Source organism: Salvelinus fontinalis, chromosome 26, assembly GCF_029448725.1.
Source record: "Salvelinus fontinalis isolate EN_2023a chromosome 26, ASM2944872v1, whole genome shotgun sequence".
In the NCBI taxonomy this organism is placed as follows: domain Eukaryota; kingdom Metazoa; phylum Chordata; class Actinopteri; order Salmoniformes; family Salmonidae; genus Salvelinus; species Salvelinus fontinalis.
The window spans coordinates 20919293-20937056 of record NC_074690.1 but is presented as its reverse complement, the minus strand read 5'-3'; the positions used below and the strand labels follow the sequence as shown (position 1 = coordinate 20937056).

At 42.1% G+C, this 17764-nt stretch overlaps 1 long non-coding RNA gene across 1 annotated transcript; it reads right to left on the bottom strand.

Annotated features, from left to right (window-relative positions):
* Positions 1 to 13412: 13412 nt before the first annotated feature.
* On the bottom strand, positions 13413 to 14669 carry LOC129824532 (uncharacterized). Its single transcript, XR_008754759.1, has 2 exons — positions 14583 to 14669; positions 13413 to 14338 (listed from the first exon to the last, which is right to left on the bottom strand). It is a non-coding gene; the product is annotated as an uncharacterized LOC129824532 (long non-coding RNA).
* Positions 14670 to 17764: the final 3095 nt, after the last annotated feature.

Below are 17764 nucleotides of genomic sequence, written 5' to 3'. Positions count from 1 at the left end.
GTTGTGAATAATACAAACCTTTGACTGTCTGAGAAATCAAAACATATATGGGCTGCATGATGCGACTATAGGCTATTGATGATCTGACAAGTAGCAAAAATAGCTTGTGCTCTGTTCTTTCCCCCAGGCTGCACAGCTGTTCTCTCATCAAGTGATCATATTTTCACCCATCAGACTCTTCTCAGTTTGATCTTGTCTTTATTAATATGTCAAATTAGTTTCGATTTAGAATTGCCCACCATCAAATAGTCAGGAACAGGGGCAGGGGGGGAAGACAAGTAATCTGTATGCACTCGAATAGCGAATGGAGGCCGCGCGCCTTCCCGCCGGTCCGTTTTGTTGGATACTTGGGTTTTATAGCAGAGCATGTGCTTAATATGAGCAGCTGACAAAAATAAATATAACACTTCTTTCACTCCATGTATCAAACACTGTTTGAGGAGAATTCTCTCGCTGACAACAGGTGATATTCCCCACAAACTCTGTATGCCATGGGCTGTCCAACCTTGTTCATGCAGCTTTCCAGTGCTTAATTTGGGAAACCAGATGACATTGTTTCGAGAGCATGCACAATCAATGAACCCACAGCATCGCCTAGGCTATACGTTCTCTCCAAGACTCATTGATATACAATTTGGAGCGTAACATAAGGTAACCAGTCCATCCAGTATGCACAGTGGCGGTTCAAGCTTGTATGGCTCCCTGGGCGAACCCCCCCCCCCCTCACCCCCCCTTCAGCGCCAAAAAAAGCACCATTCTGCACTAACTAACAGATATTTGTAACAACGCAAATAAATAATCATAACATTTAAAACTATATAAATATAAATATACAAAAGTAAGACTCATAAATATAAAATAAGTAACAAAGACAAATAGAAACAAATTGTAGTATATAAATACAAATTTAAAAAATAATCGATTACCCTATTGCTAACAAAAAACACACAAATAAAACTAAATTGCACAAATCCTATATGACACAAATACACACATAGAATAACACACTTATAAAGAAGAGAACCTGATTAATTCACTATTCCACTTCAAACAAGAAACACAAACTAAATTCCACAACTGCCATCTAAACCCTGACCTTTCTTGCCTTCCTTGATGCAAAGTCATCAATTGCATCACCAGTGGTGTGCAGACTGGTTTTATATTATTCTTAACGATTTCGCACAAACCAGAAATAAATGCAACAATATGAATGATTCTTTTTTTAATTGTTGCAAGTCACTGAAAAACAAATTCTTATTTACAATGCAACAATATGTCTGTGAACTATATTCACAGTATTATGAATATTTATTTAAATATATATATATATTTACTTAACCTTAATTTAACTAGGCAAGTCAGTTACAACTACATTGGGATAGGGGGAAGCATTGGGAAGTTTGGATGAAAAGCATGAGTAAATATCCTGTTACTCAGGCCCAGAAGCTAGGATATGCATATAATTGGTAGATTTGGATAGACACTCTAAAGTTTCCAAAACTGTTAAAATAATGTATGTGAGTATAACAGAACTCATATGGCAGGCAAAAACCTGAGAAAAATCCAACCAGGAAATGGGAAATCTGAGGTTTGTAGTTTTTTTAAGTGATTGCCTATCCAATATCCTGTGTCTGTGGGGTCAGATTGCACTTCCTAAGGCTTCCAGTAGACATCAACAGTCTTTAAACGTTGTTTCAGGCTTGTATTGTGAAAGGGGGTCGAATAAGAGCTGTTTCAACAAGTGGTCAAGCTGAAAGACATTAGTTTAGTCTCGTGCTTGGCCGTGAGCGCGACGCTTTGTGCAAGGAGGAGCACTGCCAGAGCCCTGCAAAATGACCTCCAGCAGGCCACAAATGTGCATGTGTCTGCTCACCAATACAATGGTTCCAAACACTGCCAAACTCCTTCCCCCTATGGAAAAAAGTAGGGAGTGACTGGCGTACAGACATTGTATGAGATAACTAACTGGTTCCCCAATTACATTTACATTTAAGTCATTTAGCAGACGCTCTTATCCAGAGCGACTTACAATTAATAACTCCATCCCGTCACATGGTTTAGGAATAGTTACAGACACGTTCCCATAAGAAAACAACGATCCATTCTGTCCTCCTCCCCTTCTGATATTCTACATAGCACCACATGGTTTAACAGATACATTGACTTATGAAGACAAGCCTGACCTCTCCCCTCTCTGGACCCATTCTAATGACAAGTATCTCACAAGCATATGATGAAAATAACATCTTATCTATGTTGCCTAGCTAAATCTGATTCAGCCACAACACTCCCCAAATACAGGTGTGCCTAGCTTGTACCATCATACCAAAAGAAGACTTGAGGCTGTAATCGTTGCCAAAGGTGCAAATTATTGGGTATTGTGTGTAGACTGATGTGGGGAGAAAACAATTTAATCAATTTTAGTATAAGGCTCTAACCTAACAAAATGTGTAAAAAGTCAAGGGGTCTGAATACCTTCGAAGGCACTGTATATTGTGCAGTGTAATAACATACAGTCTTCATATAATGAAAGAAATTATTTACCTGAAATTGGTCAAATCACGGGATTAGCCTTGGCTAATGCTCTTTGTTCAGTACACACAATGTTAGACTCAATCAAGAAGAACCTTTTATAGAAACCTGTTGTCATGACTGTACGTGTGTTCATGATTGGCCTGTGACTGGGACTTTCCATGAGTTTGATAATAATTTAATAAACGCCCCCATTTCCTATGAAGACAAAAAAAATGCTAACAATGTCTATTCGATTAAATAAACCCTACCACTGGTTGGACCTTATTTTCTGTGTTCTTTGAAATTAATCCAAGAGAAAGTGGCCCAGCCAGAGCTTGGACTTGAACCCGATCGAACATCTCTGGAGAGACCTGAAAATAGCTGTGCAGCGACGGTCCCCATCCAACCTGACAGAGCTTAAGAGAATCCTCATAGAGGAATGGGGAAACTCCCATTTAAAATACAGGTGTGCAAAGCTTGTAGTGTCATACTTCAACAAAGTGCTGAATAAATGGTCTGAATACTTACGTAAATGTGATGTTTCAGTTTTTTTATTTTGTATAAATTAGCACAAATTTCTAAACCTGTTTTTGTTTTGTCATTATGGGGTAGTGTGTGTAGATTGAGGGGGGGGAGGGGGGGACGACGACAATTGTTCCATTTTAGAATAAGGCTGTAACGTAAAAAAAATGTGGACCAAGTCAAGGGGTTTGAATAGGCACTGTACATAGTTATCGTGAGGGCCATAAACAATAACCAGCAATGCTGCATACGTAAAGGTTAAAATCTCATCTTTCTGGTAAAAATAGTTATAAATTGATGAGGTGTAGTCACTTTTAAGGACACAAGCTCAAGTACACAGTACAAATATGACATATTTGATGATGTATTTCCTAAATTAGAAATGCTTTCTAAATATAATATAATCAAATTCTAAAAACAACTAACTGAAGATTTCACCTTCCTTAAAACTGTAAACGACATATTTGTATGATTAGTGTTAGAAAAAATTTACACATTTTCTAAACGTCTTCCCCCATCACCGTTACCGTCTCTGAGCTCTAGCTTGGCTTCCTGAACTTGTTTGGAAGCAGTAGCAGTGCGTGGGTAATATCCATGAGGAAGCCAAGCCTGTAAAAAAGCCATATTACAATCTATGTTGTGATAACTGCATTGTTTGCTCTAACAATTTTTTTCAAACGCCCGTGATATACAATAAGGTAGTGACAAAAAAAAGACAGTCACACAGTGGCGGGAGAAAATCAACTACACATACTGCAGTGGCTAAATTGTCAAATATAATTGTCCCAATACAATTTCCATTCTAATCCTTTAGCCACAACGGAGAGTGCTGAAATGTTAGTCTTGATGCATATAAATCCAATGTCCAGAGTTTGATTCAAGTTGAAAAATACACTTATTTGTCGTTCTTCTGGATAAAAAAATTATAGAATGCTACCAAAACGAATTCTGATCATTAAACACAACAGAAATACATCATGAATTGGAAACATGCAAATATACAATATGACCTAATTGGTTCCTACACATACCATTGTTTCATCACAAAACCTGAGAGCAACATCTGTCCAGTGATGTCCACAAAGCAAATATTGCATGTAACAAACAGTTATATCACCTGCAGCATGGTCTAACAAGTTAATGTTGTCAACAGTTTTGCTATGTAAGGACAACCCACAGTTGAACACAGCTCAACACTGATTGGCTAATTATTTAATAAAAAAATTATGAAGGGAGGCCAAATGCTTGCTGGCATCGACCAATCGAATGCTGATGCGAAAATATGTCATACTCTTGTTCCAGACAGTATAAGATACATGGGCTACACATACTGAGAAAGAGGGTCATCGTTTCCCTCGCTCTGATGATTCTCCCATGAGATACAGCCACTTGCAGAATGATAGAGACAAGACATGTTATAATTCTTATTTTTTATTGGTCAACTATTTTGGGGAAGACTGGCTTCCTTTGGCATCCATGAATCCACTCTCCTTTCAAAATAATCTATTTTTTTTGTCCGTCTATGACAAAGTGTTTGTTTAAAATCTGTGAATTATTTTATATGAATATCTAAAAGTCGATATCTGAATGTGCTACCATGATGAAACCACTGTCCTGCTGCGCTACGATGTAACGATTGCAGGCATTTCCTTTGTCAGTGGCTGTGACATACTGTAGGGTTCAGCCAGGAGTTGAAGGGCGAATTAAATGGTAGGAGGGACAGCCCAGTTTCAAGTGGTTCCAGATTTGACATACTATGTCAAACAGGCTCAGAAAATAGCCCTGGATCCAACGGAGACATTATATCTTTCAATTAAACCATTTTGATCTATGGTATCCACAGATCGATTTATAAATGAACATTTCAGTCAGAACTGGTACCAGAACCACGCAGGTCCTCTCAACAGGGGATGTCACAGTTTAGTGTGAACCCATTTTAACTCCACCCAACACAGGATTGAATGTTCTTCAGCACACAACCCAAACACAGAAGACCAGGACAGGCAAGTTTTATTTTCAATTCATGGGTTAACATGGATTGGACCCAGTTTCTGCACCTCACACAGCAGACTGTACGATTTCCCGGACTGTGTCTACACAATAGAGCTCCCCCTCAGGCAGGGTAACCTCCCCTTACTCCCTCAGGTAAGTATCAGGCATGCGAAAGTGACAATGCATTATGCTGATATGTCACTGCAATAATATGGTGATAGTCACTACAAATTTCACTCCACACAGAATTATTCTGGTACGGTACAGCAACAATAGTTATTCTAAGGGAAGGCAATGAAAATAAAACGGTGAAAGGCACTACAATCTCACTCTAGTGCTGCACACAATATGGGTCTCACCCTTGGCCCTGCTCTACTCTGCTCACCTCTCCTAAAGGACTCTTCTACTATGGTACAAAATAGAGAGGGGGAAAGACAGACAACATATAGAGAGGGTGGAGATAAGTTCTCAATTTCTAGGTACCAACGATAACCATACCCCCCAGATGTGCGCTGTACATCTATAATTATAGGCCTCATAACATGATGCAGAGAAAGAGAGAGAGAAAGAGAAAGAGAGAGAGATGGGTTGCCGTTGGTGTTATCCATACGGTAGCAATTAAGGAAATCAGATTGTGTGCTGTCCATTCGCCACACTGGCCCCTGACCCTGCCCTGGTCCTGCAGTGCAAAGAACAACAACATTTGCTGATGATAACGATAATGAAAATAAAGGTTATGATACTGAGGAGGATTGACATAACAATTTAGAAAATATTTCATCCGTGCATCAGAATGGAGCCGTGGAAAATAAATAGCATTCTATACTGAACAAAAAGGCAACATGTCAATTGTTGGTCCCATGTTTCACGAGCTGAAATAAAAGATCCCAGAAACGTTCCATATGCACTGTTAGTGAGCATTTCTCCTTTGCCAAGAAAATCCATCCACTTGACAGGTGTGGCATATCAAGAAGCTGAATAAACAGCATGATCATGTGATGGAAAGTGTTCTGTTTGTGCTTTTCTAATAACCAATTTGACTGGGTTCATGCAAGTGACTGCTTGATAGTGCCTGGGAGGAATCCTCACTATCAGTATTATCAATTTAGCAGTACGCCCAGAATATTGTTTTAATAACCGAAAGGTATCTCAGTTTCAAGGTCCCAGCTTTGGAGAGAAGAAGCCTCGTGAGGTATTGGTCAGTCATGTGCAGAAACTAAAGTTAATGATGAATTAATGATAAATAATGAATAATGTAAATCATGCAAATATAACTATGTAAGCAGTACATAAGAGAACTAACGAGACTGCCCCGGTGGAGCTCCTGATCGACGTGTACAATGTTGCATTGAGTTGGTTGGAATCTCTCCAGCTAGCTGACAAACAATGGTTCATCTAAAATTGACTTCAGGTGTCTCTGGTGGTAATTTCCACGACAATCATTACACAGGTGCAATAAAAGTCCCACTCTAAAATGTGCAGCTTTGTCACACAACACAATGCTACAGATGTCTCTAGTTTTGATGGAGCGTGCAGTTGGCATGCTGACTGCAGGAATGCCCACCAGAGCTGTTGCCAGAGAATTTAATGTTAATTTCATAAGCCGCCTCCAACATTGTTTTAGAGAATTTGGCAGTACGTCCAACCGGCCTCACAACCGCAGACCACGTGTAACCACGCCAGACCAGGACCTCCACTTCTGGCTTCTTCACTTGCAGGACCGTCTGAGACCAGTCACCTGGATTGTTGATGAAACTGAGGAGTATTTCTGTCTGTAATAAAGCCCTTTTGTGGGGGAAAAGTAATTCTGATTGGGTGGGCCTGGCACCCAAGTGAGTGGACCTATGCCCTCACAGGCCGACCAATGGCTACGCTTCTGCATACTCATGTGAAATCCATAAATTAGGGCCTAATGAATTTATTTAAATTGACTGATTTCCTTATATGAACGGCAACTCATTAAAATCGTTGAAATTGTTGCATGTTGCGTTCATATTTTTGTTCAGTATATATAATTGGTAGTTGTCCTGAATTTTTTTTTCTTTCTCATAGGAATTATATCCTGCTAATCCCTGTGTGCTGCTAAATGGGACAAGACAGCATTCAGTGACTGTTACATTCATTGAATATGTGTATAATTATTTACCCATGATGTGGCTGAGGACCAGTTATCCAGAGGAGCAATGTTGTCATTGTGTTTCAGTATCAAATCAAAATCAAATCAAATTTTATTTGTCACATACACATGGTTAGCAGATGTTAATGCGAGTGTAGCGAAATGCTTGTGCTTCTAGTTCCGACAATGCAGTAATAACCAACAAGTAATCTAACCTAACAATTCCACAACTACTACCTTATACACACAAGTGTAAAGGGATAAAGAATATGTACATAAAGATATATGAATGAGTGATGGTACAGAACGGCATAGGCAAGATGCAGTAGATGGTATAGAGTACAGTATATACATATGAGATGAGTAATGTAGGGTATGTAAACATAAAGTGGCATAGTTTAAAGTGGCTAGTGATACATGTATTACATAAAGATGGCAAGATGCAGTAGATGATATAGAGTACAGTATATACATATACATATGAGATGAGTAATGTAGGGTATGTAAACATTATATTAAGTGGCATTGTTTAAAGTGGCTAGTGGTACATTTTTACATAATTTCCATCAATTCCCATTATTAAAGTGGCTGGAGTTGAGTCAGTATGTTGGCAGCGGCCGCTGAATGTTAGTGGTGGCTGTTTAACAGTCTGATGGCCTTGAGATAGAAGCTGTTTTTCAGTCTCTCGGTCCCTGCTTTGATGCACCTGTACTGACCTCGCCTTCTGGATGATAGCGGGGTGAACAGGCAGTGGCTTGGGTGGTTGTTGTCCTTGATGATCTTTATGGCCTTCCCGTGACATCGGGTGGTGTAGGTGTCCTGGAGGGCAGGTAGTTTGCCCCCGGTGATGCGTTGTGCAGACCTCACTACCCTCTGGAGAGCCTTACGTTTGTGGGCGGAGCAGTTGCCGTACCAGGCGGTGATACAGCCCGACAGGATTCTATCGATTGTGCATCTGTAGAAGTTTGTGAGTGCTTTTGGTGACAAGCCAAATTTCTTCACCCTCCTGAGGTTGAAGAGGCGCTGCTGCGCCTTCTTCACAACGCTGTCTGTGTGGGTGGACCAATTCAGTTTGTCCATGATGTGTACACCGAGGAACTTAAAACTTTCCACCTTCTCCACTACTGTCCCGTCGATGTGGATAGGGGGGTGCTCCCTCTGCTGTTTCCTGAAGTCCACAATCATCTCCTTTGTTTTGTTGACGTTGAGTGTGAGGTTATTTTCCTGACACCACACTCCGAGGGCCCTCACCTCCTCCCTGTAGGCCGTCTCGTCGTTGTTGGTAATCAAGCCTACCACTGTAGTGTCATCCGCAAACTTGATGATTGAGTTGGAGGCGTGCATGGCCACGCAGTCGTGGGTGAACAGGGAGTACAGGAGAGGGCTCAGAACGCACCCTTGTGGGGCCCCATTGTTGAGGATCAGCGGGGTGGAGATGTTGTTACCTACCCTCACCACCTGGGGGCGGCCCGTCAGGAAGTCCAGGACCCAGTTGCACAGGGCGGGGTCGAGACCCAGGGTCTCGAGCTTGATGACGAGTTTGGAGGGTACTATGGTGTTAAATGCTGAGCTGTAGTCGATGAACAGCATTCTCACATAGGTATTCCTCTTGTCCAGATGGGTTAGGGCAGTGTGCAGTGTGGTTGCGATTGCGTCGTCTGTGGACCTATTGGGTCGGTAAGCAAATTGGAGTGGGTCTAGGGTGTCCAGTAGACTACATGTCGCCGATAGGAGATAATCCACTGGACACAGACTTCAGTTCAATGTCTAGTTTTGATTTACATTTGTTTGAGTTGTCAACAAACCGTGAATTCAACATGAGATCAACAACAAATGTCACCATGTCATTAAATGTAGGTTAAATTTGGGTGAAAAAAATCCAAAATGCTCTTAGGTTAATGACTTTTTGTATATCCAACAGTTTTCCACGTAAATTCAACGTCATCACATAGATTTTGGGGGGGTTGAAATTATGTGGAAACATTGATTCAACCTGGTTTTTTTTACCAGTGATGTTGTATAATTGTCTCATGTATGTTTATAACTTGTCTACATTAGCTACCTTTACTCTGCTTTGCTTGCAGACAGCTGGTTCTATTGGTACTACTTCTTATGATAATTATGACAACAACCACAACAACAAAAACTATGTTGTTTTCTAATTATTTTTTAACAAATTAATAACTATGAAACATTAGTAAGCACTTACAATATTTGATTTATTCCCATTTTCACAGATCAACATCAAGCACTGAAGTTGCTGCTCAATCATCAACATGTACGTGTGCATCGACAACAATATAGTACAAATCCTTGCTTTGAATTTATATACATTTTAATTCCATGTTGTGGTGTGTAATTTAAAATATATATGTAATGCTGTGTTGTCACCTTGTCGGCTCTGGGATTCGATAATGCAACCTTACGGTTACAGGCTACCTGCCACCAGACTCCTAACATGCATTCAATCTTTATATAGTAAAATAAATAACAAATTACCTGGATATTGGAAGTGCGTCCTGATTTTGCTGAAAAAAGTGGTGAAGTGACTGAAACCTCTCTGTTTACCAGTTGTCATGACTGTACATGTGTGTGTTTGTGATTGGTCCCTGACAGGTCCTGACTTTATGTTTGTTTCATGATTGGCCACTGCTATCAAAGATAATTTCCTATGAAGGGAAATAAAGAAAATAAAGGCACTTTGATCTGAACCAGACTGGTTGACTGGAACATAGTGGTAAGCACTCCTACTCTGAGACACTTTATGAATATGCACCTTGACCTCCAGCAGACATACTCAATGTTCTCCCTTATTGAAGCTATTCTGACGAGCTAATAACGCCATGATTTTGACGAGACAAGTGACTCCAAGTCATAATTAGACTTTTCTGTCAAATCCAAATCTGACGGTCTAGACAAGTTGATGAAGTTAATGGTGAGCAGTACAGTCACTGATAACTCTTACCCAGTCAGAACGCACACCTTCGGCCGACAAATCAAAATGTGTAGGGAATATGTAGTTTGCACATCGGTAAGATGTCACAGAAACATCAGAATAGAATGTTGATGTCTGGCCGACGTATAAACGATGTAGAACTGTAGAATTTAGAATGTAGACATTCTATATACATCTGCAAGACGTCTTGCCAATGTGTTAACACTCTCCATACTCCATCTTCCCAATGTATCATTTATATACATGCATGTGAGTCCACCATTGTAAAAGAGTTTAACAAAAAAGAATATCATACATCACCATAAATATTCAGAACAAAAATACTTAACTGACATTAAGTTATTCTGAATGAGATAACACAACACTATTATCACTATTATCATAGGTTCAGAACTTTTGTGAAATAGCACAGTTACAAATAGAACTGGACGGATATCAGAAATAGAGGAAGGAGTAAAAACAAACAAAATAGAACTATTGTAAAATAGTTTGTGTCTGTAAAATGTGTATAAGATATGTAAACTGAAGGTAGAAGCCTAGGTGTTTATTGGTTTACTCCAATTGGGGGAAGGGTGGTAGGGTTTGCGGGGAATAATAAAGGTATATTCTAAAAAAAGGAATGTATGTCTATATAGGTATGTGTATGCATATATGTGTACTGTATATGTATGCATGCGTGTATGTATATGGATATATATATTTACCCCAAAAATATATGGGGGATTGGAAATGATGCAGACAATTACATTGATGGATTCTTTACGCAATATTATGCTGATCCACACCTTAAAAGTTAAAAAAATTACATTCAAAATGATCACGGTGCTGAGTTTTTATTCCACACATCGATGTTTGGCTTTTTTCCATACCTTTTTAAATAGTTATTCTAATAATAGCCTGCTCTCCCTCCATCCAACTCCAAGGAGATGACATCATGGAGGTCTTGGAAGGTCATAGGCCACACCTGATAACCGTCTCCTTTTCTTTTTTCACTCTGATGACGACTTCCTCCTCTTGTTTTGGGGAGGGGTGTCAGCCTCCTCAGAGCTCTGTCCGGAGCTCGCTTCTCCTCCCTGCTCTGTGCTCGGCTCAGAGTTCTGAGAGGGTCTCTTCTGGCTTTGTCTCTTGCTGGATGTCGGCCTTCCTCTTGAAGCAATTCAAGACGCTTCGGCAGCATCTGACGGTGCATTTACCTGCCCTTACACCACGCCGGGGGCAACTACTGCTTCCTGCTTGCCCAGGTAGAGCAGTCCCATCCTGGGGTGAGTCAGCATCAGTGCTTGGGGCCACTGGTGGGGCATCATCCACAGACAGACTGGGATCCAGATTGAGGGTCCCAGTGCTCCCACTGATGCTATAGACACTGCCCCCGTCGTCCAGAGCCTCACAGACAGGCTGGGACTTCTCCAGGCTGGGGCTAGGGTCTCCAGAAGACACCACTTCCAGGAGGGGTCTTGGTCCCTGGTTAAGCCATCAGAATCCAGTGGAAAAGCATCTCTGCTGACAGTTTGGGTGGCAGCTTCAATCATGTCCACCTCACTCTCCGATGACGAGAAATCCAAATTGCTGAGATCTCTTTCGCTCTTAGGCGTTACGGACGCAGAATAGGTTGTGTAGTCTTCGTTAATACCGCCCTCGCTCTTTTGTAGACGTGAGGCCAAATCACCTGTACCATCCTCACTCTTTGGCATCAGTGTGGCAGAATAGCTGATATGCTCTCCACTTTTTGATGTGGAAGAGTCTGAGTCGCTATATTCCCCCTGATTCGCTGACCAAGATGAGTCATTGACACTGGATGAATCACTTAGTTCTACATAGTTATCCCTGAAGATGGGAACCAGAGTAGGAGGTGAGGAATCACTTGAGTCTTCTAGTTCATCCCATGATGATGGTGTCTGTAAGGGAGTGAAGGATATCTACAGACTTCTAAGCCATGCTGTGACAAAGCCATCATTATTGAAAGGGAATGGCTTAAATCTTGCTGTTGGTCTTGTTGCATGTCTTGATGATCATTCTGTATTTCAACCTGCTTTGGATCGTTCATAACGTGCATGTCTTGTTGGTGATTTGACATGTCACCTTTTTGGAAGCCTAGTTGGACATCTTGCAGGCTGACTGACTGGGTGTCATGTTGGTTGTCCAGCTGATCGTCTTGGCAAGATGTTATTGGAGGAGATGGTGATTCTTCATGGTGGTCTCTTATAGGATGCTTATCATGATCCTGCTCCCCTCTTGGGACTCTTCAGTGACAGGATTCCCCCCATCAATCTGTCCTTACCATCTCTATGAAGTGGGGATTAGACAATCTAGACAATATATAAACATTATGTTACTTCTCAAAGGTCTCACAGTATTGAAAACTGATAGAAATCAAATGTTTCTGTCTGCCACTGTGATTGCTACGGTATTCTAGAATGTTGTAGAACTTGTAGTTTCCATGGAGATTCACTCTTCTAAAAGAGGGCCAGTGACATCACAGTGCTGCTTTGTGACTTCACATTTTCTAACTGTAGAAGGCCTCCTCTTAGTTTTTTATCAATATCACATATTTTGTAGTAGTAGTAGTTTTGATACATTTACATGTAGGCCGTGATACAGGGCAGCTAAAACCTGAATTACGTACACAACACATACAAGTCATTAAACAATGAAACAAAAACAGTAAATCAGGAAGTCCGGATGGGAGCTGAAGCCGTTTGTCTTGGTAGCATCAAACAATGGCTTGAGTGGTGGGAGGCAACATCACAGGTCACAGGGCTGAAGCTTGACGGTCACCGCCGGGGGGGAATTGTGCTAGTACAAACCTGCTTTATTTTGATTGAAATGTATGTGTCTATCTGTGATTAGGTGGTGTAACATAAATAATTATAGCATGTGTGTGTTTTCCCCCTCTACATTTGCATGAATATCAACATTATTTTAGTGTATTTAAAAAGTCATTTTACATGATACTGTAGAATTAATACGATCCTCATTCAGTCCTCCTCTTCAAACTGATGTCCCAGTGCCCTCTGGTGGGGGAAATAACATGCATGTTTCAGTCAGATATATTTTGGTGGTGACCGTAGACTAGTACATCAGTAGGCTATAAAACATAATGCATTCATGCATCACTCACCATCACCCACAGACCTTGGAGCTATATTTCTGTGGCACAACAATGATGAAGGCTTTTTACTGTTAGGAGCACATTCAAGTAGTAATGGGTGAGATTGTCCCTAAGCAGAGTTGGGATTGGGCAGTTGACAAAACTAAAATCAGTCGTAATAAAGTCTAGAAAGGTTCAGACCTAAACTCACAAAATTCAAGCAATTTTCACTTCAAGTATTAGCAGTGTTTTATTGCATTGATAGAACTGTAAGCGTTGTATAAAGCAGGGATTCCCAAACTGACCCACCGATTGAGGTGTCTTTTGAGTCGTGACCCAACATAAGGGTTGAGCTTAAAAAATAAAAAAAACATACACAGACCAAGAATAAGTACCAAACATTATCTTGGCATCTAGATAAGAAAATGTAGCAGTTTCAAAGCTAATCTCCTGCAATTCCACACATCCTGCCATGGAGCTGAAAGAACATTTAGCCATTTTAAAGTCAATTCCCTGCAATTCCATGCATTTTGCCACGGAGCTGAGGTCATTTGTTTTCTCTTTTTAAGCTAATTTCCAAATGTTGACATGGCTGGTGTTCTTATGCTCAAGCATTTTAACAAAATCAATAGGGTCCTGATTGTCTACCTCTATTTTGTTGATTGTAAATTCTCAAAGATTATAGGCTATTATTGAAAAATATATAGGTCCATTATCTTTCCTACATACATTCTATTTGGTTTTAGTCATTTAAGTTTACACTGAAAAGTTTTTCCACTGTTTGGGAACCACTGGATAAAGTGTTACAGCCTTTACCATCAAAATACAGCAAGCATTTGGTCAGATTATTTTGATAGCAACAAGCAGGAACAAAGTTAGTAGCAGTAGCTATATTGAAAGAAATGATTTATCAGAGTAGTGAAAAGAGTTTGGAGGCGATCCAGTCATCATAAATTGTCAGATAAAGCTCACGCAGAGGTCAAGCCGGGTTCACAGACGAAGTCGTAGGTCAGGCCGTGGGGTCAGCATAGAGCAGGAAGCCGGTGAAGATGCTGTCGTTCTCGTTTCTGGAGTAGACCTTTCTCTCCTTGTCTCCCAAGTTTCCCCGGAGCACCAGGCATCCCCATGTTTCCTTGATCTCCTTTCTCACCTATCATAAGAGAGAGAGAAGGATTGGTATCTGAAACATGTCAACATATGAGGATAGATATCAGTCTCAAGCATGAATATTCTATTTTAGATCAAAGTTAGCGATTTGATAAAAAAACAGCACCAGATAGCGACGTATTCAGGAATGAGATAACAGATAGCATAGCAGCTCACACTTTGGACTGTAAATGTATAAACCCAGATTACATCCTTTAACAGTTGTATATGAGAATTGGCAAGTTTACCTTTATCTCCTTCCAGTCCAGTAGCTCCAGCCATTAAATCCAGTCCAGGAGGTCTCATGAGTCCAACATCCCCCGTCATTCTAGGTACACCTGAAAGAAAGCAGGGGGAAGGAGGGGAAGAGCAAAGGTATGAGGGATGGGGATATGAGGAGATATTTAGGAGTACACACCGTGAAGACAATATAACTGCAAGCACACCACATACAGCCTACAGTCATGGTCACAAGCCACTACAGTAAATCAAATGTATTTATATAGCCCTTCTTACATCAGCTGATATCTCAAAATGCTGTACTGAAACCCAGCCTAAAACCCCAAACAGCAAGCAATGCAGGTGTAGAAGCACGGTGGCTAGGAAAAACTCCCTAGAAAGGCTAAAACCTAGGAAGAAACCTAGAGAGGAACCAGGCTATGAGGGGTGGCCAGTCCTCTTCTGGCTGTGCCGGGTGGAGATTATAACAGAACATGGCCAAGATGTTCAAATGTTCATAAATGACCAGCATGGTCAAATAATAATAATCACAGTAGTTGTTGAGGGTGCAACAAGTCAGCACCTCAGGAGTAAATGTCAGTTGGCTTTTCATAGCCGATCATTCAGAGTATCTCTACCGCTCCTGCTGTCTCTAGAGAGTTGAAAACAGCAGGTCTGGGACAGGTAGCACGTCCGGTGAACAGGTCAGGGTTCCATAGCCGCAGGCAGAACAGTTGAAACTGGAGCAGCAGCACGGCCAGGTGGACTGGGGACAGCAAGGAGTCATCATGCCAGGTAGTCCTGAGGCATGGTCCTAGGGCTCAGGTCCTCCGAGAGAGAGAAAGAAAGAGAGAATTAGAGAGAGCATACTTAAATTCACACAGGACACTGGATAAGACAGGAGAAGTACTCCAGATATAACAGACTGACCCTAGCCCCCCGACACATAAACTACTGCAGCATAAATATTGGAGGCTGAGACAGGAGGGGTCAGGAGAGGAGGGGTCAGTACTATGTATACTTTTAGTCAACCTATACTGAAATAAACACAATGTACACTGCTCAAAAAAATAAAGGGAACACTTAAACAACACAATGTAACTCCAAGTCAATCACACTTCTGTGAAATCAAACTGTCCAATTAGGAAGCAACACTGATTGACAATAAATTTCACATGCTGTTGTGCAAATGGAATAGACAAAAGGTGGAAATTATAGGCAATTAGCAAGACACCCCCAATAAAGGAGTGATTCTGCAGGTGGTGACCACAGACCACTTCTCAGTTCCTATGCTTCCTGGCTGATGTTTTGGTCACTTTTGAATGCTGGCGGTGCTCTCACTCTAGTGGTAGCATGAGATGGAGTCTACAACCCACACAAGTGGCTCAGGTAGTGCAGTTCATCCAGGATGGCACATCAATGCGAGCTGTGGCAAAAAGGTTTGCAGTGTCTGTCAGCGTAGTGTCCAGAGCATGGAGGCACTACCAGGAGACAGGCCAGTACATCAGGAGACGTGGAGGAGGCCGTAGGAGGGCAACAACCCAGCAGCAGGACCGCTACCTCCGCCTTTGTGCAAGGAGGTGCACTGCCAGAGCCCTGCAAAATGACCTCCAGCAGGCCACAAATGTGCATGTGTTTGCTCAAACGGTCAGAAACAGACTCCATGAGGGTGGTATGAGGGCCCGGCGTCCACAGGTGGGGGTTGTGCTTTACAGCCCAGCACCGTGCAGGACGTTTGGCATTTGCCAGAGAACACCAAGATTGGCAAATCGCCACTGGCGCCCTGTGCTCTTCACAGATGAAAGCAGGTTCACACTGAGCACATGTGACAGACGTGACAGAGTCTGGAGACACCGTGGAGAACGTTCTGCTGCCTGCAACATCCTCCAGCATGACCGGTTTGGCGGTGGGTCAGTCATGGTGTGTGGTGGCATTTCTTTGTGGGGCCGCACAGCCCTCCATGTGCTCGCCAGAGGTAGCCTGACTGCCATTAGGTACTGAGATGAGATCCTCAGACCCCTTGTGAGACCATATACTGACACATGCATATTTGTGGCCTGCTGGAGGTCATTTTGCAGGGCTCTGGCAGTGCACCTCCTGGCACAAAGGCGGAGGTAGCGGTCCTGCTGCTGGGTTGTTGCCCTCCTACGGCCTCCTCCACGTCTCCTGATGTACTGGCCTGTCTCCTGGTAGCGCCTCCATGCTCTGGACACTACGCTGACAGACACTGCAAACCTCTTTGCCACAGCTCGCATTGATGTGCCATCCTGGATGAACTGCACTACCTGAGCCACTTGTGTGGGTTGTAGACTCTGTCTCATGCTACCACTAGAGTGAGAGCACCGCCAGCATTCAAAAGTGACCAAAACATCAGCCAGGAAGCATAGGAACTGAGAAGTGGTCTGTGGTCACCACCTGCAGAATCACTCCTTTTTTGGGGGTGTCTTGCTAATTGCCTATAATTTCCACCTTTTGTCTATTCCATTTGCACAACAGCATGTGAAATTTATTGACAATCAGTGTTGCTTCCTAAGTGGACAGTTTGATTTCATAGAAGTGTCATTGACTTGGAGTTACATTGTGTTGTTTAAGTGTTCCCTTTATGTTTTTGAGCAGTGTATATTCTTTAGTCTACCTGGAAGTCCCCTCTCTCCTCTAGGCCCTGGGGGTCCCCTCTCCCCTGTGGCTCTTCCCGGGGGGGCACCATGGCATCTGGTTGGAACTCTGTGGTGGTGGTCTGCCTGAAGCCCAGACAGGCCGGCATTGAACCACCTCCTCCCACTCCACCACCTCTTCCTCCAGTGCCACCTCCGTGACGGCACTTCTTGGTATTCTGAGACTTGGGCCAGCAGGTGTGTCTGGCTGCAGACAACAAGGTTTCCATCAAGACCACCACCAGCAGGGTCATTAGAATGGCGAGCAAACGAAGAGAGTGCATGTCAGCGGATTTTGGTGTGCGATGATAAGGGTAGTAAATCACATGTAGTAACAAGTAGCTATTAATTCATTAACAATTCTGAGCACTGGCCAAAACAAAAAAAGTTACCTCATATAAAAAGTTACCTCAAATGTAGCGTTCAGTGCTTACCTTTAAATGAAATGGTTTGCTGATCACTCCATTCCCTGCATTTGGTGGTTCCAACAACAAACCCCTCCCCTTTTATTGTGTCTGCTAGCCTCTGGACTTCATAGCTTGACCAATGAGAGGAGA